Source organism: Lactuca virosa, chromosome 3 (genome assembly GCF_052849685.1).
Source record: "Lactuca virosa cultivar CGN04683 chromosome 3, Lactuca_virosa_CGN04683_v6, whole genome shotgun sequence".
NCBI lineage: Eukaryota > Viridiplantae > Streptophyta > Magnoliopsida > Asterales > Asteraceae > Lactuca > Lactuca virosa.
In genome coordinates, this window is record NC_136428.1 from 419,536,761 (window position 1) to 419,562,768 (window position 26,008).

Here is a 26,008-nt window from a genome sequence, read left to right on the forward strand (position 1 = left end):
AGTCAGGCTCGGCATCGGCTTTCCAGGCATCGGGCCACGCCCGGCATTGAACCCTATTCGGCATCGCGCCCCGCCCGGCATCGAGCACATCTCGGAATACATGTGAACATAATCAAATAATACACATAAACCTAAGCAAATATCATTAACATTTAAACATTCCTCGGGCCCCGCCCGAATTCGGACCGTGATCCGGAAACATACCAACATTCCTCGGGACCGCTTCGGCATCGTACCGAAGTCCGGAAACATACAAGTACAAACACATGCAAGAATCACAAAGACATCAAGCATACAAGCATTCCTCAGGACCGCCCCGGCATCGGACCGAAGTCTGGAAAAGCATATAACCCAACATCGGTCCCCGCCCGGCATCGAACTGTAGTCCGGAACTACCACTAAGTAAACGGACCGGCCTTGGTGCCTTAGACCCATTCCTACTGGAGGAAACTCATCTCGAATACTAGCTGTGAAATCTCGTGTGAGGAATCTCTGACGGCTGCACCAACGACTCCCCGGCTATCAATTTCACAATAACACTTAATCAATATCTGATAATCCTTCTTAGGGTAAAATGACCATTTTACCCCTGGTTAAAGCCAACATCCTGGTCAAAGTCAAAGTTAAGGTCAACTCCCAGCCGACTCAACTTGTCGAGTTACTTCCTAACTCGACGAGTTCCTATGCTATTCAAACTCGTGATCAACCGAGTCAACTCGTCGAGTCCCTTCACAGACTCGTCGAGTTCTATCTGGCATAGAATTGGGACAACCCGACTTCAACTCATCGAGTCCCTTTCTGGACTCACCGAGTTCCCCTGTCTGTTTGGGCTATCTTAATGGATTAAGCCCCTACACTTTAGATCCAAGCTTCATACTTCACATAAACCCTAAAAATGTCCTTTTAAGGGTAAAGTTTCTGACTTTACCCATTAATACCTCTTCTTAAAGGGTTTAGCTCAAACCCTAATTCCTTGGGACCTAGAACTTGGTCCTTAAGCCATCCATACACCAAACTACAGCTTTCAACCTCATATCTAAACCCCTAACACTACTTGGACACGTAAAGTTCCCACCTTTCCCCACATGCATGGCCTTTTGGAGCTAAAAAGGCCAATATGACATTCTATGGCTAGCATGGGGGCTCTAATGGCATAAAGTTTGCACCTTTATGTCATATCAGCCCCTCTAGGTCCTAGATATGGAAGGATACCCACTTGGGTCGATAAATCTCCAAAGGCTATCATTCTTGGACCAAAAACCCTCATAAAAAGGACATAAACAGATCTAATGAACTAATAGCCAAGATAGAAACTTGATTACCAGAAAATGTAGCAAATGGAGTGTAGTTTCTGGACTACTCTTTCCCTCTTGATCCCTCTATATTCTTCTTCTTCCACAAACTTCAAAAGTACACAAAGATCACTCAAAATGGCTCACACTCTCAAATAGAGCTCTAGGGTTTCGTGGATTAGGGTTTTGGACATGGAGGCTGGAAATGAGGCCAAGGGGTGGGGGTTAAGGAGCTTAAATAGGCTGCAAAACCCCAGAATTAGGGTTTCACTCTAGCCGATCTACTCGCCGAGTCGAGGGCTCTTGACTCGTCGAGTAGATAGCTTAAGCCCCGCGTGTATTATGCCCTCTACTCGATAAGTTAGGGCCACTAACTCATCAAGTAACCCTTCCAAAATAAATAAATTAATGAGTAAATGCATACCTGGAACCAGACGTTAAAATTCTCCCCCACTTTTCTTAGACTTCCTCCTCGAAGTCTGCTGCATCTGAAAACTGTGAGAACAAGGACGATCTGATGCGCAGGGACAAGGTTTGAAAAATCAAACCTTGAATGAATGCTTAAGATCAATGTCTTCTTGCTAAGGAATGTTCCAGTCAAGTCTGGCTACACCAGTCAAATCTGAGTTAATGCATTCAACAAAGTATTCAAGATATTAATGAAGAGTAAGAAGAATGATCAAAGTAAAGATAATAAATGAGGAACAAGAAGAATGTTTGAGAGAATAACTTGAAAGATGAAATAACTAGAATATTGCTATCTTTTAATGAACAATCTGTCTCTTGATTTGTCATTGAAAACTCCTATAAATAGGAGAACATGATACATCGTACAAATTGACTTACATACATAAGACTGGATAATGGAGTTACTTCTGACACTCTAATTATCCAAGTTTGACAAAAGGATTTAGTCCTATGAAATGTCAAGATAACTGACAAATACAATTAATACAAACTGACAAAGTATATTCAGACAACATCAACTCCAGAACATAGACATGGTTTCGAACACCTTTTTCACTCCTGAACTAAAATGACTTTTGAACACTTCTGACTTCGGAAACTCCATCTGACTCCGGAACAGGCTGACTTCGGTACATACAAGAATACTTCGGAACATATAAGGATAGTGATTGCTAGAGGTTCACTTTCAGGTTCCAACAATCTCCCCCTAAGTGAACTTAGCAATCTGGTTAGTTCAGCTTGAATCTTCCTTGATGAAAACGTATGTCGTGTACAGCCATTCTCTAACCGCAATATACCAATGAAGTTGGATTAAGAACTTTTCCTTTACATGCTCTGGAGCTTCGGACTTGGATGATCGACTGATGAACTTCTGAAGAGCCTTAGTGGGAACCAGGTGCTTGTCTTGGACTCGGAAGAAGTCCTTCTGATTTGTTTTTCTTTGATAGTAAACAAAGCCTAACACCGGTTCATCAATTGGTCCTTCTGCGAGTATTTCAGCTTCAGGAAGTTTGAAGTCGATTTTGGCTAAAAATTTATATGTTCTGAACAGGTGGGCCAATTCATAATCGCATCTGCAAAAATCAGCAACATAATCCTTAAGAAAGCTTAAGGCAAAATGGTAAGCTCCCATGTTGAGATCATCTGACTGGATGCTTCGGAAGTGAGCAACAATGGTCAAGATATTGTTTGGATTAAGAGCAGGGAAATCAGCATCCGTAATGGTCTTGCAGGTTGGTTAGTTCCGGAAGATGTGAAATCAGAATTGAATGCAGTTGAGATCAAATTTTGTTAGAACTTTTCTTCCGAATCCGGAGATCTTAGTAATCCTTTTCTGAGACCACACTTCTTTGAGAGGAAGTGCGTTCTTGTCATTAAAGGTCTTCAGTCTTTCTCGCTCAGTTCGGATGATCATTTTAGGATTATCCTCCGAATGGAGAGGTGCGAATTTGGTGTAGAACTTGCTGAATGGAGAGAGAAGAAGATCGAGTTGTTCTAAATCATTGTTGGGAATGTCATAGTACATGAAGGGTACTATATCAACATCCTTTAGGATTCCATCTCTACAAAGTAGGGAGATCCCTAGCATCGGATGTGGATTATCATCCTTAAAGGATTAAATCCGGATGATTTCTTCAAGAGCTTGAACGATCTCTTCTTCACACCAGCCACTCCTCTCCGTTATGTGAGGAGTATTGAAGGAATGGTCTGAAATGGGCTTCTTTCCTTGGTCCTTTTGTTGCTTCTGAAGAGTGCAGAGGATGTGTTGCATATTTTCATCAATAATGAACTGCTGAGAATAGGAAGGCAGGGGCTCTTCCGGAATGTCATCTGGCTTTCGGAGTGGGGAGCCTTCATCGATGGGAGCGATCTTTGGAGCCGGAATAGGAGGCAACATCGAGGAGGTGGATCGAAAAGCATCAGCAGTCAATTGGCTTTTAGCCTTAGCCATTTCAACACTTCTTTGAAACACATCCGGCAGAGTGGATGGCCACAAGACTGCGGACTAAATTCGTTGCTCTTCCTTCGTGAGCACCTTGGCAGGAAATTTCTTTGGAGCTTGGAGTCCAACTAAGTTTAACATGAACATGAAGTTAAACACCTTGATGAGAGAGTATCTTACCAATAATGGTGATCTTTGATGAAGTTTTCTTGAACACACACAAACACAAACGAATTTGGAGAGGGAAAGATGAGATTTTTCTTGAGAGTTCTTAGAGAGAATTTTTGGTGTTTGAATTGTGGTTGAAGTGAGGGTGGTGGTGGGATCTTCGGCCGAGGATAATAAGAAGGAAGAGAGAGTGAGTAAGGTGGTTTTTACATGAAGGATTTGGAGTCATGCTTAGATGTATGTGATGCTAATGACATAGATAACCACCATACATTAATGAGGTGTCACCCCATAGTCTCCACCTTTTTCTTTCTTATTATTTTTTATTATTTTTTTTATAATGGCCGAGAATGAGAGGGAAAGAGGAAAATATGGGCCTTGGGCTTGTTCTTGCAATTGGCCCATTAGGGAGTTTTGATCCCTGTGGGCCTACATAGATCTTTACGGCCCAACATGACAAAAAGAATGGGTTTTCGGCCCATTCAGGTTCAAGGAAGTTGTTTACGGCCCAATAAGGCCCATGAAAGCAATGTGAGACATTTTAGGTCCAATAAGGCCCATAAAACTCTTATGGCCCAAAATGTTATAGTTTAATGAATGTGGGTCCATTTAGGGCCCAAATGAGGATTCTTAGCCCAAGATAATCAAGTTGTTGGTTTATTGGTCCATTAGGCCCAATAAATGATTCCTGGCCCAGCAATTGTTTTAACTGGGAAATTAGGGTTACAACCCCAAGTAGAGTGTATGAAATGTATAGGATTGGGTTTTGGGCTTCACGAGTGAGTTTTGACTTGAATAGCTGTTTTTTTTAAATAAATAACATGTATATCCTTAACTTGAAGTTACAAGATACATCAAGAATTGATTACATATAGACAGAATTTCCTAGCCAAAATACTAGTTGTGACATCATCCCCCCGTTAGAGGGAATTTCGTCCCGAAATTCTTTTGAAAGTTATTCTTGGGAATTAGAGAGAAGGTGAGGGTACTTTTGTTTCATTTGGTCTTCGCGCTCCCATGTGAATTCTGGTCCACGCTTAGCATTCCATCGAACCTTCACAATCGGAATGTGGCTTTGTTTCGTACGCCTCACCTCCCTGTCCATTATTTCAATTGGCTCTTCAATGAACAGGAGATTATCGTTTACTTTGATCTCATCCAGAGGGACGGCAAAGGTTTCATCTGATAAGCACTTTTTCAGATTCGACACGTGGTACACGGGGTGTATGTTGTTGAGCTCCGCAGGTAGCTGCAGCTTATAAGCCACCGGACCAATCCGGGCAAGAATCTCGAATGGTCCGATGTATCGCGGGTTTAGTTTTCCTCGCTTCCCAAAACGGATCATCCCTTTCCATGGAGAGACCTTCAAGAGCACTTGATCTCCGACTTGAAATTCCAGAGGCTTTCGCCGTTTATCTACATAGCTCTTTTGTCGGTCTCACGATGCTTGGAGTCGTGCCTTGATTTGAACTATTTTCTCCGTCGTTTCCCAAATGATCTTGGGTCTTGTAAGAGTGTTGCTCGGTGTTTGAACTCTTGCCAACTGGGTGTCTCCCACCTCAGCCCATCAGAGAGGCGATTTTCATTTGCGACCATACAAAGCCTCAACAGGAGCAACCTTAATGCTCGTGTGATAGCTGTTATTATATGAGAACTCAATTAAGGGCAAGTGGGTATCCCATGCCCTGCCAAAATTAATCACATAGGCTCAGAGCATATCTTCAAGCATTTGAATGGTTTGCTCACTTTGGCCATCGGTTTGAGGATGATAGGCAGTGCTCATAGCTAATTGTGTTCCCATAGCTTTCTGGAGAGACTGCCAAAATCGTGAAGTAAATCTACTGTCTCGATCTGAGATAATAGATATCGGTACCCCATGGAATCTCACGATCTCCTTTATATAGATTCGAGTTAGCCTTTCCATCTTGTACGTCTCTTTTATCGGTAGGAAATGGGTGGATTTAGTTAGCCTATCGACAATTACCCAGATAGCATCCAATTCGTTCGCCGTCTTAGGTAATTTGGTTATGAAATCCATGGTAATCCTTTCCCATTTCCACTCGGGTATTACTGGCTGTTGTAACAATCCCTAGGGCTTCTGGTATTCCAATTTAACCTTCCCACAAGTGAGACACTTGCCCACGTAAGTGGCAATCTCTGCTTTCATGTTCGGCCACCAGTAATGTTGTTTGACGTCCACGTACATCTTATCGGAACCTGGATGGACGGATTATCGTTTTTTCTGCACTTCTTTCATGACTACATCCCTGAATCCTCCAAATTTTGGGATCCAGACACGTTCCATGAAGTAGTAAGCTTCGTCTCCTTTGACTTCCATATTCTTATCCATTCCACGCAGTGCTTCATTTGCGGATTTTTCCGGCTTCAATGCCTCTAATTGAGCGTCCTTGATTTGTGAAGTTAGGGGAGATTGGATGGTTATCGATAAGGTTTTCACCTGGTGACCCGAGTATTCTTTCCTGCTCAGGGCATCGGCTACCACGTTAGCCTTGCCTGCGTGGTACTTGATCTCGCATTCATAATCATTTAGCAGCTCAACTCACCTTCGCTGCCTCATGTTCAGCTCCTTTTGATTTAGAATGTGTTGGAGACTTTTGTGGTCCGTGAAGATGATGCACTTTGTACCATAGAGGTAGTGTCTCCAAATCTTCAGGGTGAAGACCACGGCTGTAACATCCGGATTTCCAGGGACATTATCGTGTATGTTAATCTTGACATTTGAGGAGGGACTCAACGAGTTGAGGGACCAACTCGCCGAGTCGAGTCGAGTTGATCGCGTGAATTTAATGAAGGACTCGACGAGTCCGAGGAGGGACTCGCCGAGTAGGTGCTGGGCAGAGAAACCCTAATTTCCCGGGTTTGAGACCTATCTAAAGGAACTTATAGCCTCATTTGCAGCTACCCTTCCTTGAGAGCAAACCCTAAACGTGTATGGAGAGCCATGAGAGTCTTAAAAGCTAAAACTTGGAGTAAACTAGTGCATCTCTTGAGGAGAAGAGGAGATCACCCATCAAGGGAGCTAGAGAATCAGTGGATCTGGTGTAACTTCGTGCAAGGGCTTGAGTAAGAGGTAAAAGCTTGCACCTTTCTTATTATTTGGCTTAGATCATGTAGATATGGAAGATTAGGGTTTCTTCCACCATTTTTGGGACTTTGTATGCATAAGGTCTCTCATGAGGCCTAGACTTCAGATCTGGACCTTGTGAGGTCCAGAGAGTCCAAAGATTATAGCTTTAGTTAACCATAGAAGAGTTATTGTGGTTAATCATCCTTGTTAGAGTTATATTGGCATTTATAGCCTTATATGCCATGTTTAAACGTAAAGCTTGCAGCTTTACGTGACAATCGACCCTCAGGATGGTAGATCTAGTGTTTGGGGTGATGGATCTGCCTTAAATCGTCTGAATGAACATTTTGTCTGAATGAACTCGCCAAGTTGATGAGCCGACTCGACGAGTTGGTTAGGGTTTGTCCCGAGGAACCGAATCAGGCGATAGCTCGATGAGTTGGGGGTCAACTCGACGAGCTGAGCTGGACTGTCACGAGATTTCTAAGGAAAGTAAGTGGACTCGACGAGTCGCAAGGGTGCACTCGGCGAGTCAGGTCAAACATGGACTGTTGACTCTAGTTTGACTTCGGTTGACTTTGGGGCTTTGATCAACATAAGTAGTAGAGACCATGGAGGGGTAAAATGGTCTTTTATCCTCGTCAAAGAGTTAAAGAGAGGAAGAATAGCCTTTGGTCATTAGATTTGTGATTAGAGTATCACTTAGAGATATTCATCCCTTGTGTTAGGTGGAGGCTAGTTCGAAATCCGGGAGCGGGGTCTTTACTTGCTGCTGGTCAGGTGAGTCTTCTCACTATACTTTACCATGAATGGTAATTAGAGTTCTGTGACAGAGTATCTTGTATGCTATGTATGTGATGTGCTGCACTACATTATTTCTATGTGAATTATGCTGTGTGTATTCCAGAGTTTACAGAGTTAGGACCGGAAGGTCCACAGAGTTAGGACCAGAGGGTCCACAGAGTTAGGACCAGAGGGTCCACAGAGTTAGGGTCAGTGGGCCCACATAGTTATAGCCTCGAGTGGCTAATATGTGTTATATGTGGTATTTTGAGGAACTCACTAAGCTTCGTGCTTACCGTGTTATATGTTATGTGTTTCAGGTATCTCAGAGGATCGCGGGAAGGCACCAGCTTGATTGTACACACCAGAGAAAGAGCTATGTTTTGAGGATCCTGGATTTTTAATGGAGTTGTGTTTTGTAATTTGAATAAACGAGATTTCCATACAATTTGTTTTGAAAAGTATGCGATTTTAAAATGAAAAAAATATGTTTGAAAAATTACGGTGTTACAAGTTGGTATCAAACTGAGGATTTGAGAAAAAATTTCAAGGAAATGATTTTTCTAAAACGAGCAAGAGTTTCTAAAAGAGTACGAGTTGGAGCAGTGTGTACAATCGGCCAGAGCCCGAACGGTGATTTCCCAAAATACCCTTACGTTTGTATTATGAGATATTTATGAGATATGCTATGAGATATTATGCATGCTAGCTATAGGCTAGGTATTTCATATGTTAGGACTAGAGTGGCCTGATTTGTGATGCCTTAGCCTAGGAGTTATTGTTATTTGTGAGGTGCTTTCGAGCATGTGTTGAGTAAGAGTATCCAACAGGAATCCTCTAGAGAGGGATTTGAGTAGAGGAGTAATCTAGGAGAGATACCTAGATGATCATTTGAGGAGTCTACTGAGAGAGTAGTCAGACGCCCGCATGGGGTAAAGTTGCTTGAGTTCGGTGGTATCCTTTGAGTATGAGGAGAGCAAGTGGGTAATAACCTAGAGTGGTTTTGCATGTTGGTAGAGATTATTCGATGCCCGAATGCTGCTTGCTTCGTGCTTTGTGGAACTCTTGATGATGAGAGTCAGCTACTAAGTGAATATGACCATATTCAGGAGGTAGATGGCTGGCATCATAAGGAGTTCTTCAGCAGCTGATGGCGGAGAAGTATGAGAATCTAGGAAGAGCCTAGGAAAGGGGTGACCCTAGTCAGATGAGTACGCTGACAGAGTTGGATATTTCGCAAGAGGAGCGAACACGCATGACGGGGCTGGTGATTGAGAAGGCCGAGCAGCTACTTAGGAACTTGGGGATGGTCCGTATGGAAAGTATGGGTAGATGTGGCAGGTAGTATGGGCCCGTACTACTGAAAGCAGAGGACCCATACTCGATACAGGAAACATTCCGGAGGTTTTAAGTAGTAGATCGAGAGGTGATTTCATGGTTTGAGTACCATGATTTGTAGCAGATCGAGAGGTGATTTCATGGTTCGAGTACCATGATTTGTAGCAGATCGAGAGGTGATGTCATGGGTCGAGTACCATGACTCATAACGGGTTGAGAAGAGATAACATGGTTCGGGTACCATGATTCATAGCAGATCGAGAGGTGGCCACATGGTTCGAGTACCATGACCCGTGGCGGTTAGTGTTACTAGTTCTACCAGTTATTCCGTGGAAATTGGTTAGACTGAGATCAGATGTGAAAAAGTATGGGGCCAGAGGGCCATGACGAACGAGTTTAGTGGAGCATCCCTTGAGAGGGAAATCGAGTTAGCTCTGAGGGATTGTTGGTGAGATGCCAATTGGAGTCGCAAGACTCAAGAATGAGTAGAAATGGCGGTTATGGAGGATTACAGCATGAGTTGAGCAATCAGCCGATAGTGGAGATGTCACCTTCTGTGACATGGATGGTATTATTTCCGTTTCCTGTTAGAAACATAAGAGGTGTTGAGAATTCGGTTTCCGAGCTTGGGGGTAGAACCCTGCGGGTTAGCATTGATGGCGACCTTCCATCAGAGTATTCGGGCAGTATGTCTGCCGAGAGGTAATGTTAGAGCAAGAGCAGGTTGTCAGCGGGGACTGAGATGGTTAAGGACCAGGATACACCCTATTTGAGCATAGTAGGGCATGTATTAGCTGCAGCGGCAGACAATCAAGAAGAGGATATTGGGGCGGTGGCTCTTATTGTCTATGATGAGTATCAAGTGTGGTAATGAGGACTCCACTCTTATTACAACCCACGTGATGGAACGTTGGTTGAAGAGTCGAGGATGAGGAATATGATAATTCATTATTTTCAGACTGAGAGTCAGGGCTACAACTGGACAGTTGAGATGTCCGGTAGTGGGATAGTACGAGGTTCGGAATGACTAGAGGTAGTCATGATGAGAGGTTTCTGAGGACTTCATCGGAGATTCGGGGTATTTGGAATTGCTCGATCCCCATCGGGGAGATCATCGAGCATTGCGTATCACCTTCCAAGAGTAGGTGCGATGTTAGTAGTAAAAGCAGTCTGTGGGTTAGATTTTTGGTGAACCAATTGGTGATGGTTCGAACCCTGAGTGGGGGAGAACCGGGTACTTTTGAGGAGATCCGAGATTTGTTCAATAGCGGTTAGAGAACTGGATAGAGAGGCCTGCGGTGCGGATTCCTAAAGACCAGGGTTTTTGGTGGTCAAGGAGAGGTGCAGAGTGAAATAGTGCATGTGGCACGTGTTTGAGAAAGGATGAGAGTCTCCACGGCAAGTGGCCGTTGGTCGGAGACCTTGTGGTGGTTAGGAATCCTTCAAGGTTGAAATGGTGAATTCGAGGTGGTTGGCTTGTGAGGTTAGTTCGGCGGTTGAGAATTTCTGGTTCAGAGTATGGGCTATTATATGCAGTATGGGAAGGGAAGAAGTTGATTGGGCAACCAACTTCAGGGTCGTTATGAGTATTCTTGCATGAGTTTTGAGCAATAGAGGAGGAAATTTCAGATTGTCATCTACGTGTTCTGAGTCGTTGGTAAATTCTCCGTGTTTTAAGTTGGGAGATAGAGTATTCCGGGGTTACAAGAGACACGAGAGAAAGACCGGTTGCGAGATTCCGAGGAAGCAATGCGATATCTGAGTATGGGATCAGTGGTAGAGTCAAGATACTGCGAGGCATTGTGATGGTATTCCGGGGTATCCGAGTTCAATGTCCTAAATCTCGGATTATTTTGAGTTTGAGTTTAAGGTGACGAGTGGTGTATCAAGTGTCTATGGTTCTGGTGGGGGGCCCTTCAGCTAATTGACATCAAATGGATTTATTTGAGAATGTGAATTGCAGCGAGAAAGAGAGGTTTTGTCACGACAATGGTCGTCCGAAGTAGTGATGCTTAGCCCGGATGGGTGTGTGTGTACCTATCTATGCTGGGCCGCAGAGCATGAGTTAATGATCGCAGTATGGTGTCAACCTGAGGATGAGATTGTGAAGTGGTAAGAGTAAGTGCGGTAAGACTGCGTGCAGCTGCAGTTTCAATGACTCAGTGCAGAGAGGTGTGGTGATGCTACGGGGAGCCGTAGTACTCACTATTCAGTGAAAGGTTGTGGTGATGCTACGAGGAGCCGTAGTACTCACTATTCAGTGAGAGGTTGTGGTGATGCTACGGGGAGCTGTAGTACTCACTATTCAGTGAGAGGTTGTGGTGATGCTATGGGGAGCCGTAGTACTCACTATTCAGTGAGAGGTTGTGGTGATGCTATGGGGAGCCGTAGTACTCACTATTCAGTGAGAGGTTGTGGTGATGCTACGGGGAGCCGTAGTACTCACTATTCAGTGATAGGTCATTGTGATACTGCGGGGAGCCGTAGTACCCACTAGTCAGCTTAGTCAGCGAGAGAATGTTGTAATGAAGTGCTCTCTGATTAGAGCTTGACACAGAAGAGTTTTAGGCTTGGGTAGCCCTAATATTTAAGTGTGTGGAAGCCTGGGGTCGAACCAGGGGCGAGAATGGGGTCTCCATGTTTGTCGGAAGTCGTTATATTCTGAATTGAGTAGTGGTTTTCGTGGCCAAAGAGAAGTGGATCAGTGAGGTTCGCATGGGTTGCTGGTCATGAGTCATGAGCTGAGTGGTTCGTTGGGGCGAGTGGTTCCAGCTCTGGGTCAGATCGAACTCACGAGTTTGAGTTTGGCTCTGGTAGTGCGTTGAGTCGGCAGAATGAGATTCCGGATTCAGAGCTGAATTTCATTTAGAAGGGGTATTGCTCCTATCTGGTGCCTTAGACCTGAGTGGGTCAATTCGTTGGTGTGAGAAAACCACGAAATGCATGGAGCTAATGAGTAGTAGACGATAGAGGTCGAGATTGAAACGAATTTCGTATTCGCTTGAGGAAAAGCGAACTTCGTGACTTGTGTGTCACACTGGGCCGAGATAGCTAGTGTGGGAATGAAGTCAGTGAGACATGTTTAGGTGTGCAATGGGTAACCTTTGGAGGTTCAACTGTGGAGTCAGAAGTTGACCTAGTGCTCAGTATTGAAAAGGGGTATGAAGAACGAAGCAGGGACTTGTGATTGTGATGTCTGAGGACACTTCTGAGCGAGCCTGGATATTCTTTCCTTCTGAGGTGACCATACTCGGGCATAGAAGTGCCAACTCACTGAATCTCGAGATGTAAGCATCGATGTCTGAGTTTTGTACTGTAAGGTTCCATAGCTCCTGCTCCTGTTTCTGTACTTCCCCACGGGGACAGTACTCTGCCATCAACATTTCCTTGAGCTCCCCCATGGCATAGCATTCGCCACAGGGAGTGTAATAGCCTCCACATGACCATTCCACCACGAGAGTGCTTGGTCGACAAACGTGCAAGCTGAAAATTTCACCATGCATTCTTCAGGACATCCGCAGATCTCAAAAACTGACTCGATCTTTTCCATCCAGCGCTTTAAGGTTATTACGCCTCCAGTCCCATTGAACATTCGAGGTTTGGCGCTGTAGAAGTCTTTGTAGGTACAGAACTTGGTAGGACCTTGGTTCATTCCTTGATTCGAGCTTCCAGTTTCGTGACCATTACCACCACCATTGTTCCCAGTTTGAATGTGTGCCAAGGCTACTGTGACTGCAGCCGAGACTGCTGCTTGGAAGGCAGCAGAGTTCATCTCTGGTGGAGGAGGTGGTGGTGGTGCCGTGTTGTTGTTCCTACGAATGTATCTTCGAGGCATCTTCTGTCATGGAACAGAAAGATGGTGAGTACATAGTGGTTTGTGGTTTCGTGTTCCTTTGGTATCAAATGTTTTCAATGGTTCGGTTGTTCATATAAGTGAATTCATGCAATATCATGAAATAAGAAAAAATAGAACACATAGCAGATTATAACATCACAAATAAAACATAATTGCTTCATTAATGATATAATATTCGTAGTACAGAGCATGAAAATTTGCCTTTTGAAAAGGCATACAGTACATAGAGAAAAAATGATCCGACAGCATAACGGCTTTATGAGTAGTGTAGTCACTTAAACATAAAGTCGGTCCTACATACAATAGTACATAAAAGAGAATCATAACAATAATGATGAGGGGTGTAGCTCATCCTAGTTGTGGAGGGAAGTGTCAGATGCCGAAATAGAGCACTAAACGGTCGGCTAACTCACTCATCTCCCGAGTGATTTCATCTCTCTCTTGCTCCGCCCGAACTGCTCTTGCCTTTGCTGCAAAAATTTGTTGCCTGAGAATGGCAACATCCTCCTGCAAGGAGCGCGTCCGATCTATGGGGTCCTCCGGTGCTATGTGCGAATCTGGTATCATCCCTAAAGGGTGCGATTCACTAGGGGCTTCCCCAACGCCCACTATATCTTCAGTCTCCTCATCGGATCCCTCGTCCTCATAGTCTGTCTCTAGATACTCCTCAGGTTCTATCCCTGGGCCTGCATCCTGAACCATTCCAGGTTCCTCCTTGATCCAACCATGGGCCACCAGGACCTGATAGTAAAGGTCACCTTGCTGGAAATCAACCATGATGTCTTCGCGAGAAATGGAGGTGTGAGAAATGTGTAAGGGGAGTGTGTGTAGATATCATCACATTGAATATAATTGAAACAAGGCAATCATCACATTGCCCATCATGATCACTCCCAAACACATGTTGTTCGTATTTTGAATAAATATAGTTGATCAGGCTGTATTTATCCCCAATACAACTACATAACTGCCCGGGTTTAACCACGATGTTCAATTTGTCTATAAACTTTTATCGTTATTGTAATAATGCACACATAGGTATGTATTTTATTTTTGTTCAGAGTATTTTAGTCCCAATGTATTTATAGTTGCATATCTTGTATGATTATATATGCCAATTCACTATAAACATTGCTCTGATACCAATCTGTCACACCCCCGAACCGGAGGAACGGCAGAAACGTTCAGGGGTTTGGGTGACTTCATCTTGTAATATCATCACATTGAATATAATTGAAACAAGGCAATCATCATCATCACACGTACAATAATACAATAATATTGGGTTTACATCATTGTAATTGTTTACAAAAGTTACATCCCAAACATATAAGGTTTATGATAACAACAAAATGCAACAAATTCCACATGTTCTCGATGTCCACCTGCTTAACGATTTCCTGATAATACAAGTTATTTTGAAAATGGTCAACATATATAATGTTGGTGAGTTCATAAGCATATTTGTATAAAAAGTTTGTATCACTTTGTAAACACCAGAAAATCCGATATTTTCTTCAAAAAGAATTAAATGGTTTGAACGCTTTGTATCAAATCTTGTATTAAAGCATGTGTTTTTTTTTTTTTGAAAATGTATAAAGAGTGTATTCCAGAATTCCCATGTTTTCTGTTGTAAGTAAAAAGTAATGTATAATTGTAAGTTTTCCCAGAAAATCTGATATTTTCTGCCTGTAAAAGATTGTGGTCTTAAAACCCAAAGACCATAGAATTGTGTTTGTATACTATCGCAACTGTATAATTGTTTATGTATTCCATAAATTTTACAGTGGAGTTAATTTCTATGTGAGTCGTTATAACCATGCTTGATATGACGAAATTGTCTGTCATGACGTTTTTCAGGCGTCGACTTGTTTAAGATAAGACATTTGTCACCTTAGACTGGCCTAGTCTAGCTGTAGCGAACAGCTCAGGTGTGAGGCTGTCAACCCCGTATAGATCTATACACAAACTCTCGCTCTCCCTCCAGGAGACTCTGGTTATAACTACATGACTAAAGGTTGTACACTAGATAGGTACTAATGAAAGAACGTGTCTCACAAGAACCTTAACTATGTTTACGCGAATATTGTATCACACTATGTAACGCAGTAAATAATGTTTTCGTGTATGTTCTAAGTTTACAAGGAGCAATAAGCTTGTAAATGGACTACAAAGGCCCAATAAACATGTAACATATATTCCAAGTCCAATAAGCATGTAAATGGACCACTAAGGACCAATAAACATGTAATGTATATTACAGGCCCAACAAGCATGTAAATGGACCACTAAGACCCAATAAACATGTAATGTATATTCCAGGCCCAATATACATGTAAATTGACCACTAAGGCCCAATAAACATGTAATGCATATTCCAGGCCCAATTAAAGTGAAAATGACGTATTTAGTCTGTTTGTTATTACGTTGGTTATTTAAACTCAATTGTTTACCAAAATGACTTAAAATGCCCATTTTTGAAATGATGACATTTTTGGCCCATTAAGCAGAATTTTTACATTTAAGGCACATTTTTGGTAAAAATGACACTTTAGGTCCCATAAGACCAAAAGTTTACATTTAAGGGCTTATTTTAAATAAAATTACATTTTTAGCCCACTTTTGTTGAAAATAACATTTTTGGCCCAATCTTTCATGAAAATTGACATTTGCGGCCCAAATGTATAGAAATTTACCTTTTCGGCCCAAGTTTAATAAAATTGACATTTTCAGCCCCTTTTAACCAAAAATTTCCATTTATGGCTCAAATTTGTTTAAAATGACAATTTAATCCACAAAAGTCAAAAATTTACAAATTAAGCCCATGAAACCGTGAAGGCCCAAATTTAAGCCCATTTTGTGAAAATTAACCCTTTTGGCCCTTTTAAAACCATCAATATCTTTAAGACCCATTTTTATATAAAAATGACTCTTTTGGTCCTTGAAAAACCGTGAACGTCCTAAAGGCTTCACCTTTTTGTTTATTTGTCAAAAATTGCCCCTTAAATGATTTTACTTAGTTTCAAACATTCTTAAGATGTTAAATCTTTTCATCTTCATGATAAGTTTCATAAAGTGTTTTGATTTACAAACATCACCAAGTTTTAGTAGATCTATCGAAATTTATAAAGTTTCAACACATAATCACAATATATAACTTGGAAAACACACATGAACATGCATAAACACATAGATCTAACACAAAGCAACTTGTATCCTCCCCCCAAAACATAGTAAAAACCGAAAATAGGGGGTATTAACTCACTTTGGGTTGATGGATTCGGTTTTTGGTGAAGAAATGAGAGAGATTTCGGCCCTAGCAAGCTCCTTTGAGTAGATCTCGAACTTATGGGGTTCTAAGGAACATGGATCATGAAATGGAGTGTTAAGAGAAGTAAGTTTAACATGAACATGAAGTGAAACACCTTGATGAGAGAGTAGCTTACCAAGAATGGTGATCTTTGATGAAGTTTTCTTGAACACACACAAGCACAAATGAATTTGGAGAGGGAAAGATGAGATTTTTCTTGAGAGTTCTTAGAGAGAATTTTTGGTGTTTGAATTGTGGATGAAGTGAGGGTGGTGGTGGGATCTTCGGCTGAGGATAAGAAGAAGGAAGAGATAGTGAGTAGGTTGGTTTTTACATGAAGGATTTGGAGTCATGCTTAGATGTATGTGATGCTAATGACATAGATAACCACCATACATTAATGAGGTGTCACCCCATAGTCTCCACCTTTTTCTTTCTTATTATTTTTATTTTTTTATAATGGCCGAGAATGAGAGGGAAAGAGGAAAATATGGGCCTTGGGCTTGTTCTTGCAATTGGCCCATTAGGGAGTTTTGATCCCTGTGGGCCCACATAGATGTTTATGGCCCAACATGACAAAAAGAATGGGTTTTCGGCCCGTTGAGGTTCAAGGAAGTTGTTTACGGCCCAATAATGTCCATGAAAGCAAGGTGAGACATTTTAGGTCCAATAAGGCCCACAAAAGTCTTATGGCCCAAAATGTTATAGTTTAATGAATGTGGGTCCATTTAGGGCCCAAATGAGGATTCTTAGCCCAAGATAATCAAGTTGTGGGTGTATTGGTCCATTAGGCCCAATAAATGATTCCTGGCCCAGCAATTGTTTAAACCGGGAAATTAGGGTTACAACCCCAAGTAGAGTGTATGAAATGTATAGGATTAGGTTTTGGGCTTCACGAGTGAGTTTTGACTTGAATAGTTGTTTTTTTTAAATGAATAACATGTATATCCTTAACTTGAAGTTACAAGATACATCAAGAATTGATTACATATAGACAGAATTTCCTAGCCAAAATGCTAGTTGTGACAAATTGCTATGCTTGCTGGGGTTTCGTCGCAGGCTTCATGGAGATTTTATAACATTCCTTTGACTCTTGTTGATCTCCCATGATCTTCACTGTTCCCCATGGAGTAGGCATCTTTACACACTGATGATATATTGATGGAACCGCTTTCATCTCGTGGATCCATGGTCTTCCTAATATCACATTATAAGAAGATAAGGTGTCAATAACACAGAAATTTTGTATAGAGTTTACCCCCTCTACATATATTGGTAGCTTTATCTCCCTGATGGTGTGTTTTGTTTCTCCGCTAAATCCTATGAGGACCGAGGATCTTTTGATTATCTTTGATTCCAGGATGTTCATCCTCTTCAGTGCGTCCAAGAGTACGATGTTGACCGAGGATCCTACGTCAATAAGGATCCTTCTGACGAAGTGGTTGGAAATGTACAGTGTTATCACGAGTCCGTCATGATGAGGATCCTGGACTTCTTCCCTGTCCGTTTCGTCAAACGTGATTTCCTTTTCATTTCTGACCGAGGTATTCTTCCGTGGTTTATCCTCCTTTTCTGTTTTAGAGACCTTGGCGTGTCTTTTAGCCTGAGAATAAGAAGTACCACAAATGTTAGATCTGCCTGAGATAATGTTAATTATATTGGCTTTTGTAGGTGGAGATCCTGGTTTCTCCGGGATCTTGTGACCATCCTGGTTGTTTTCCTTGGACTTTTATTTCTTTCTTCCGAGGATCTCTTTAAGATGCCCTTTGATAAGGAGGTAGCTGATCTCCTTTCTTAGGGCTATGCAATCCTCCGTCATGTGACCAAAATCTCCGTGGTAAGCACACCATTTGGACTTGTCTTTCCAACTGGTAGATTTGTTATCCTTCTTTGGCTACCTTGCTTTGTCTCCGAGATCCTACATAGCATGGATTAAACCTGAAACATCCACAGAAACAACAATATTCAATGATCTTAGGGGGTTCCCCTTCCTCTCCTTCATCTTCGAGAGTATTAACCCTATGATGATCTTGTTGGATTAGTGTCTAAGTCCATAACTATGAATGGTATGTATTCGACCCGACTTGGCATGGTCCATTTGGGTTGCACTTCACCGGAACAATTATATATGGATAGTCTTTTGAGAATAGTATGTTTGTGATTTATATTAATATACTATAAGTTCTAATATATTAATATGGAATCATATTATTCAATTAGTATTGATCAAGAATTAATTTAGAATTAATTTAGTGATCTAAAGGAACTAATTAAATATGGACTCTTATATATATACATATGGAATGGGCCAAGTTCATTTAGGTTGGGCTAAGCTTTCATGGATAGTCCATGGAGTGTTTAACCTATGGATCCTATGGAAATGAAAGGTCATGGGTATTAGGGTTTACATGAATGTAACCCTAATCCTCCATACTATATAAAGAGGTCCTTGGCACTTGAAATTGGCACTAGAGTGTGAGAACAAAGGGTGGGCCGATTTCTAGAAGTGCTTACTATTCTCTCAAGTTTTCCAAGGTGGTTTTGGTGATTTGTGATTCCACTTGAGGCTTCCACACTATTGGGGCTAAGCTCTTAAAGTTCAAGACTTCAAGCTACACTAAAAGGTATGTTATCTAACTAGGCTTTTGTAGTATAGTCACTTCATATTATGCTAGTTAGGATGAAACCTTGGAATATTGAATATTTGCATGTATAATAGAGAAAACATAGATCCAAGGTTTATAGGGTTGCATATACACCATAGGAGTGTTAGAATGCTTCAAACCCATCAGTGGTATCAGAGCCTAGGCTTGTTTTCTTTTATACTTGATGAAAATTGCTGAAAATCGAAGTTTGTATGTTGTCTGGACAGCTGACTCGCCGAGTCCATTAAGGGACTCGACGATTCCATGCCTAAATTCATCCAACCCGTCGAGTTGGTTCATGCACTCGACGAGTTGGACCTCCTGACAGCATATCTTCGAGTTTTAAGGCTGGAATTGGTCTAGAATCATTACCTTCAACTATTTTGGACTTATAAAACATGTTTTTGATGTGGTAATGATTATGGTAAACCAATTTCAAAGTTGTTATCAAAATTTCAAGCTTTATGTGTGTTTATGTAATTCTTGAAATTGTTGATATGATTGTTCATACACTTATGAGTTTTGGTAGATCATAGGAATTATTTGCAAAATTGTTTGTTAGTTAATTCTTGATCTAAATGTTTTTAATGGAGTCCATAATTTGTCCTCAAGTTATGGATTACCTAAAGTCATTTCTATTAAAGATCCATTAAAATGCATAGGTTACAAAATTGAAGAGTCTTTTTTGTTTTATGAACTCCATAACTTGTCCTCAAGTTATGGATGTTCAAGAGTCTCTTCATTAAACTCATAAGTTATGAAAATCCAAAAGTTTTTGAATGGTTCAAAACTTGCCCTCAAGCTTTGGAATTTATAAAGTCTCACACACACTTTAATTCCAAACCCTAGAGTTTTAAAAGTTAAAATTCAACCCTTATACTTTATAGTATTATAAGTTAATAATAATAATAATAATATATATATATATATATATATATATATATATATATAAGATCAAAGTCAGTCTTACCGTTAGTAGGCCTCATTCACGAAGCCGGTCTATAAGGGGGGTATAAGGTTACTGCCTATAAAATGGCAGTTTAATGGGTGTCCACTATCACCCACCGCTTCCTTTACAGGTGGAGGGTCGTTAGCCGAACGGTTAGGACAAGGACTATAATTTTCATTATAAGTATAATGATAAATATCAAGTAACTAAACCTTTTTTAAATTCCCAATCTTAGTTACTTTAGGAAAATGTGGAGTTGGCTAACCCATGAAATTACACTTTGCACTCTGCTTAAATCGTTAGTGGAGCGTGTGTGATTAACCGGCACACTAACCTGGATTTAACAAGGTAGGCAAAGGGTAACTTAATGTTTATCATAGGATCGGTGGAGCGCGTGTGGTTAACCGGCACATCGATGGATAAATATTAAGGGTACCAAGTATATTTGCATGGTTATTCACACCTTGTTTTGTGATCCTCGGCATCCCAGTCACAAAACTTGAGAGGGCACAATCGAGATTGAAACATGTCATTGAAAAGTTCAATGAATCTCAAAAGATATAGGAGTTTCAAATCCAATTAAAACCTAATATTTCTATTTCATTTTTCATGGTGGAAACTGGTGAATCGTCATTCGCCTACCTTCAAGTATTTTATAGCTTGGATTACGGCATCCCTCTTCCAAGTTATAAAAGTATTATGTTGGGTCCTAGCCTTAATATTTCATATTGGGTGTTATATTAAGGACTTTAAATCAACTAACTTGAATTTCTCCCATTGTAAATGTCTGGTTCAGACAACTATGATCTTCCCAAATCTCATGGAACAAGCTTTCCTAATGAAGATGATGTCCCGTGGTTGGCTGATGGAAATCATACTTCACTTCCTTCACATCCTCCAATTATTCTCCTAAACCCACAAGTTCTTGAATAGTTCAAGGTCACTCAATCCCTATTGGCAAGCAAGGTCTATGTGTGCTCACATCTTGGAGATGAAGTCACATATTGACAACACGGGAGAGTTGGGTGTCAAAGTCTTGAGAAAGTTGGTTGTTCAATCACCTTCTAAGTCACATAGTGAGCTTCCTTTGGGACTACTATGAAACTGACCATGACATGACCCTTACTGATCTTATCTATTTGCTAGGTGCTGCTGAATCAGCAATGATTTGGAGCACTGGTAAAGCAAATTTAATTAGAAGATCAACTTCCCAAACTTCCATGGACATTGACAATGGTAACATTGAAAATCCATAAAAGCTTTCTCTTCCCAATGGAAAGGGATCGGCCATAGTCAACTCGGTTGACCAAATGGTAAAGACAAAGGCTAAGTATGAGACAGTCTCGTGTACCATTCCCAAAGAGTCTATATGCTTATATTGCCAAAGGAAGGGGCATTGGTTGCAAAGCTGTCCTATTTACCTGAAAAATCATAAGGTTGGTCAAGTCAAAAAGTTTGACTCTACTTCAGGTACGTCCACTATCTAACTCTATTAAGTTCCTATTTGGATATTCTTATTACATGATGTGACTGGGTCACATGTTGAAGTTTTAAGAATCAAGGAAAAAAGAGGAAGCTTAAAGAAGAGTAAGCTGATTCTGATCGCGAAGATGGATTTCGATCGCATGGTTCGGTGATCAGAATTTGTGAGCTGCTGCTTAAGAGTTGTGATAGATTGCTTAGGAATAGATAACAACATTGTTTTCCTATGCATTTGCATTGTAAGGATAAGTTTTTTCCGCAAGTTTTAAATAAAAGAAAAGTTTCTCTTTTATTTATTTTAAGTATCCTTACAATGGAATTTGTGAAAAATTGTTGCTTATATGATTTCGTTAATAGCAATATCGGAAAATGGATTTGATTCTTTCATTTGTGGTAGTGTCTAAATTTACCAAATAAGGAAAGATTCTCATCACCCAAGTTTCAGTTGGATAGGAACTTGGAATCATGCAACTTGTATTGTATGATGAATGAGAATTTTCATCTTTGGAAAATTAAGATTAATTCCTTGTTCACATGTATATGTGAGTCAAGTGATGGACTAAGGGATCGAGTACACATTCTTGTGCATTGGTCAAGTCCACCACAAAATATCGATAAGACTATTCGTCATGATTTACTAAAATTTAGTAAATATGGTTATACTTACAAGTTTAAGTATAATTTTGAAGCGTTGGAAAAGTTTCGATGTATGGCAGAACGAATAAGAAGAATCAAATTTGGCAGAAAGCTAAAAGTCTCTCAAATCTGAAAAGATTGGAGAGTACTTTAGTATCATGTTTTATGATCATCTTAATGATTGTGAGACCATATCACAATTCATCCTCTAGGGACATCTTAGTGCATTCATATGGATAATAAGAGGAGTCATGAATTATTGAAATGGTTAAATCAAGAAGGTGATACATACTTCGTTCCAAAACAAGTCTTAGAGTCATACTCCAAGATTGTAATTTGAGTGATACATCTTAAAGAAGGTTTATTAACACTTGTTAAATGTAAGAGTAAAATGTGTCCTACTCTTGTACATTTGAAATTGGTAATTTGTGATGTTTTGGAGAAAACAGAGACCAACTAAGGCCAATTGTGTGAAGTGTTTGTCTTGATAAGAATCTGCACGATCTCTTGAATATTTGTTTGTCAAGGATTGGGTCTTGGAAACCTGTAGTTTATCACTAGCACACGACTTGAGGTTTATAACCTATCGTGTTGACATATTCCTATTTATGTGCCCATTCCAGTTAAAGTTGGCTTTGCATATGAGTTCTAAGAGTTCTTAATTGGTTGCATAACAACTTGGAAGCAATGGCAGGCCCTTGTGCTGCCAGGTGGAAAGAATTTAAGATTACACAAGTTCAATCCATATGAGTTTGGATTTGTCACTAACCTTGTCTTGTGATTATGGTTTTGACAAATTCACATGGATAGGAACACATACACCATAAAATCTAGGTGTCATAAGGTTTCTCTCCGATTCATGAAAATGATGGTGAGGAAACGCTTTCACTAAGTAGATTTTAAGTAGATAGCAATTGTGATATTTGCATTCTCAAAGTCGTTAGTGGAGCGTGCGTGGTTAACCGACACACTAACATGGACTTGTGAGAAGTGGCAAAGGTATAAATCAATTGAGACTATGATTACGGCATCCCTTTTCATAGTTCTGAAATTGTTTAGACACACATGTGTGCTATCTAAGGAAAGGTGTATGATTTTGATAAAGTTTTATCAAAGCATCTCGTATCAGAAATATGAACTTTGGTAAGAAAGTCAATAAAGTATTAATTTCTAGAAGTCCAGCTGATTTCGGAGTACATGTCAAAGCTAGTGGGAGCATAAGTGTTATGTGAATAATTGTCATGTTAGTGGGAGCATGATAACTATGATAAGTGTTGCAAGTTAGCAATATTAATTATAGAAAACAAAAGTTTCAATTGGGAAAAGTTGTTTTGCTATAATTAAGGGAGAGGAGATTATACTTCATTTCAATTCTAAAAGCTTAGATTGGGATTTTAATCAAATTTAGTCAAGTATATATATGAATGTTATGTTGGAATGGTTCAACATAAGGAAATTCTATATATGGGAAAATTATTTGCGTTCTAAAATTCGATTATGATTACGGGATCCCTTTTCATAATCTGAATTGTGAGAACATGGCAAATAGAAATAGAAATATTAGAGCAAAATACTGGTCTAGTATCATGTCTTTATGTGAGACATCATGAATCGTGTCCCATATGCTTCGGATATAGGGTCGAGTGAATGTGCTATAATATTCATTTGTTCTAAATTTTTCCAAATGCCTAGAGCATTAAGAGGGAAAAAGTACTAGAACTAGATATGACTAATTTGATTAAGCAATTGTCGAGGACAATCTAAGGTTTACCAAAGATTGGTTGCTCAGGGACAGTTGGAAGTATGGTGTAAATTTTTGGAGAGGACCATATTGACATATTCTAAAAAGAGGCAACTCTTGTTCAGAAGTGATAGTCAAAATGAGAATATGGAAATATTCCCATAAGTGGAAGTTATTCATTAAATCTGTGTAAGATTAGGAAAATTAATGCAAGAAGGATGTTTAAAGCAATGTACTTTGAATTTGAGACGTCGTTTCCATGGGATGATGTCCATTGGAATACTCTGTAATGACTGTTGACAAGTCTTTGTGACTTTGTACATAATCATTACATGAGGATCGGTGCATATAAGTTTAAAATCTAACAAGATTTCGGTAAATGGCAGGAATTTGGAATTCTTGCATTTGCGGTAAAGATTTGGGATTGTGAAATGAGAATCATTGGAATTATGTTCAATCGATCTATTCCACAAAGTAAAGATCATTGACAAACATAGTGTGCGTACTTGGTGTATGGCATGACTAGTGTTTAGAAAACATAGTGTACATGCTTGGAGCATGGGATAACTATTGTTTTAATTCAAGTATAAAGTTGATAAATTTGAAACATTATACAATGAATAATGTGTAATCAATATGGTGATAAATAAAAGGTGTTCTATTTATATTCATAAGTTCTGAGACCATATTGGATTCGATTATTCTTGTGTTTCACTTTGCATGTTTTGACTTCCAGAATAACTAGGTCTTTCTTCCTGAATGACTAAGTTATTCAAACCATCCACAGTCGATAATACGTTGGAAGTATGTATTAAGGCAAGAGTGTCATGAAGTTGGTTTGTACATGCCCAAGGTATTGGACATAGCAAGAGTTGCTACAACATTCATGAGTGCTCATAAGTTCTGAGTATTGAATTAAACCTAAGCTCATTTGACTCACTTCATGGATTTTATCACGAGTGGTCATGAGACGATAATATCTTATATTCTTCAAACCTAGAGATATGAGTTCTTGCCTATGAGTTGGTTATACATTGATTGTACGAAAACGCATTGGTAACTCGATGTTATAAAACGTGCCTTTGTGTATGATTCAACAAGTAATAGAACAAGCATATGAGTCGAAGTTTATCCATTCCTTTTACCCTTGAATTGATAAAAGCGATATCTTTGGGCCCCTCGATGATTTATTGATGACACCCTGAAGTGCTTGGCTAAGCCTGGACTGATGTGATTTGTTCAATTAGTCAGTCGTTATAAATCGGAAATAGGGAAACAACAAATGGACAGAGAGAATGTTTATAATCCATGTCTCAGTCTATATGATATCTAGAATGGAGGAATATATGATCCCTTATCTAATGGACAAGTCATTAACTAAGGTCAGAGTCCGACAGCGGATTTAAGAGTTACGGTTGCTAGTCGGGTTTTGGAGTCATACGCAATAATAGTTTTAGACTTATCCAAGTGGGAGACTGTTGGATTAGTGTCTAAGTCCATAACTATAATTGGTATGTATTCGACCCGACTTGGCATGGTCCATTTGGGTTGCACTTCACCGGAACAATTATATATGGATAGCCTTTTGAGAATAGTATGTTTGTGATTTATATTAATATATTATAAGTTCTAATATATTAATATGGAATCATATTATTTAATTAGTATTGATCAAGAATTAATTTAGTGATCAAAAGGAACTAATTAAATATGGACTCTTATATATATATATATATATATATATATATATATATATATATATATATATATATATATGGAATGGGCCAAGTTCATTTAGGTTGGGCTAAGATTTCATGGATAGTCCATGGAGTGTTTAACCCATGGATCCTATGGAAATGAAAGGTCATGGGTGTTAGGGTTTACATGAATGTAACCCTAATCCTCCATACTATATAAAGAGGTCCTTGGCACTTGAAATTGGCACTAAAGTGAGAGAACAAAGGGTGGTCCGATTTCTAGAAGTGCTTATTATTCTCTCAAGTTTTCCAAGGTGGTTTTGGTGATTTGTGATTCCACTTGAGGCTTCCACACCATTGGCGTTAAGCTCTTAAAGTTCAAGACTTCAAGCTACACCAAAAGGTATGTTATCTAACTAGGATTTTGTAGTATAGTTACTTCATATTATGCTAGTTAGGATGAAACCTTGGAATATTGAATATTTGCATGTATAATAGAGAAAACATAAATCCAAGGTTTATAGGGTTGCATGTACACCATAGGAGTGTTAGAATGCTTCAAACCCATCAGATCTGGTTTGGAATAGGGCTTCGATTTATAGGATCTTGGAGC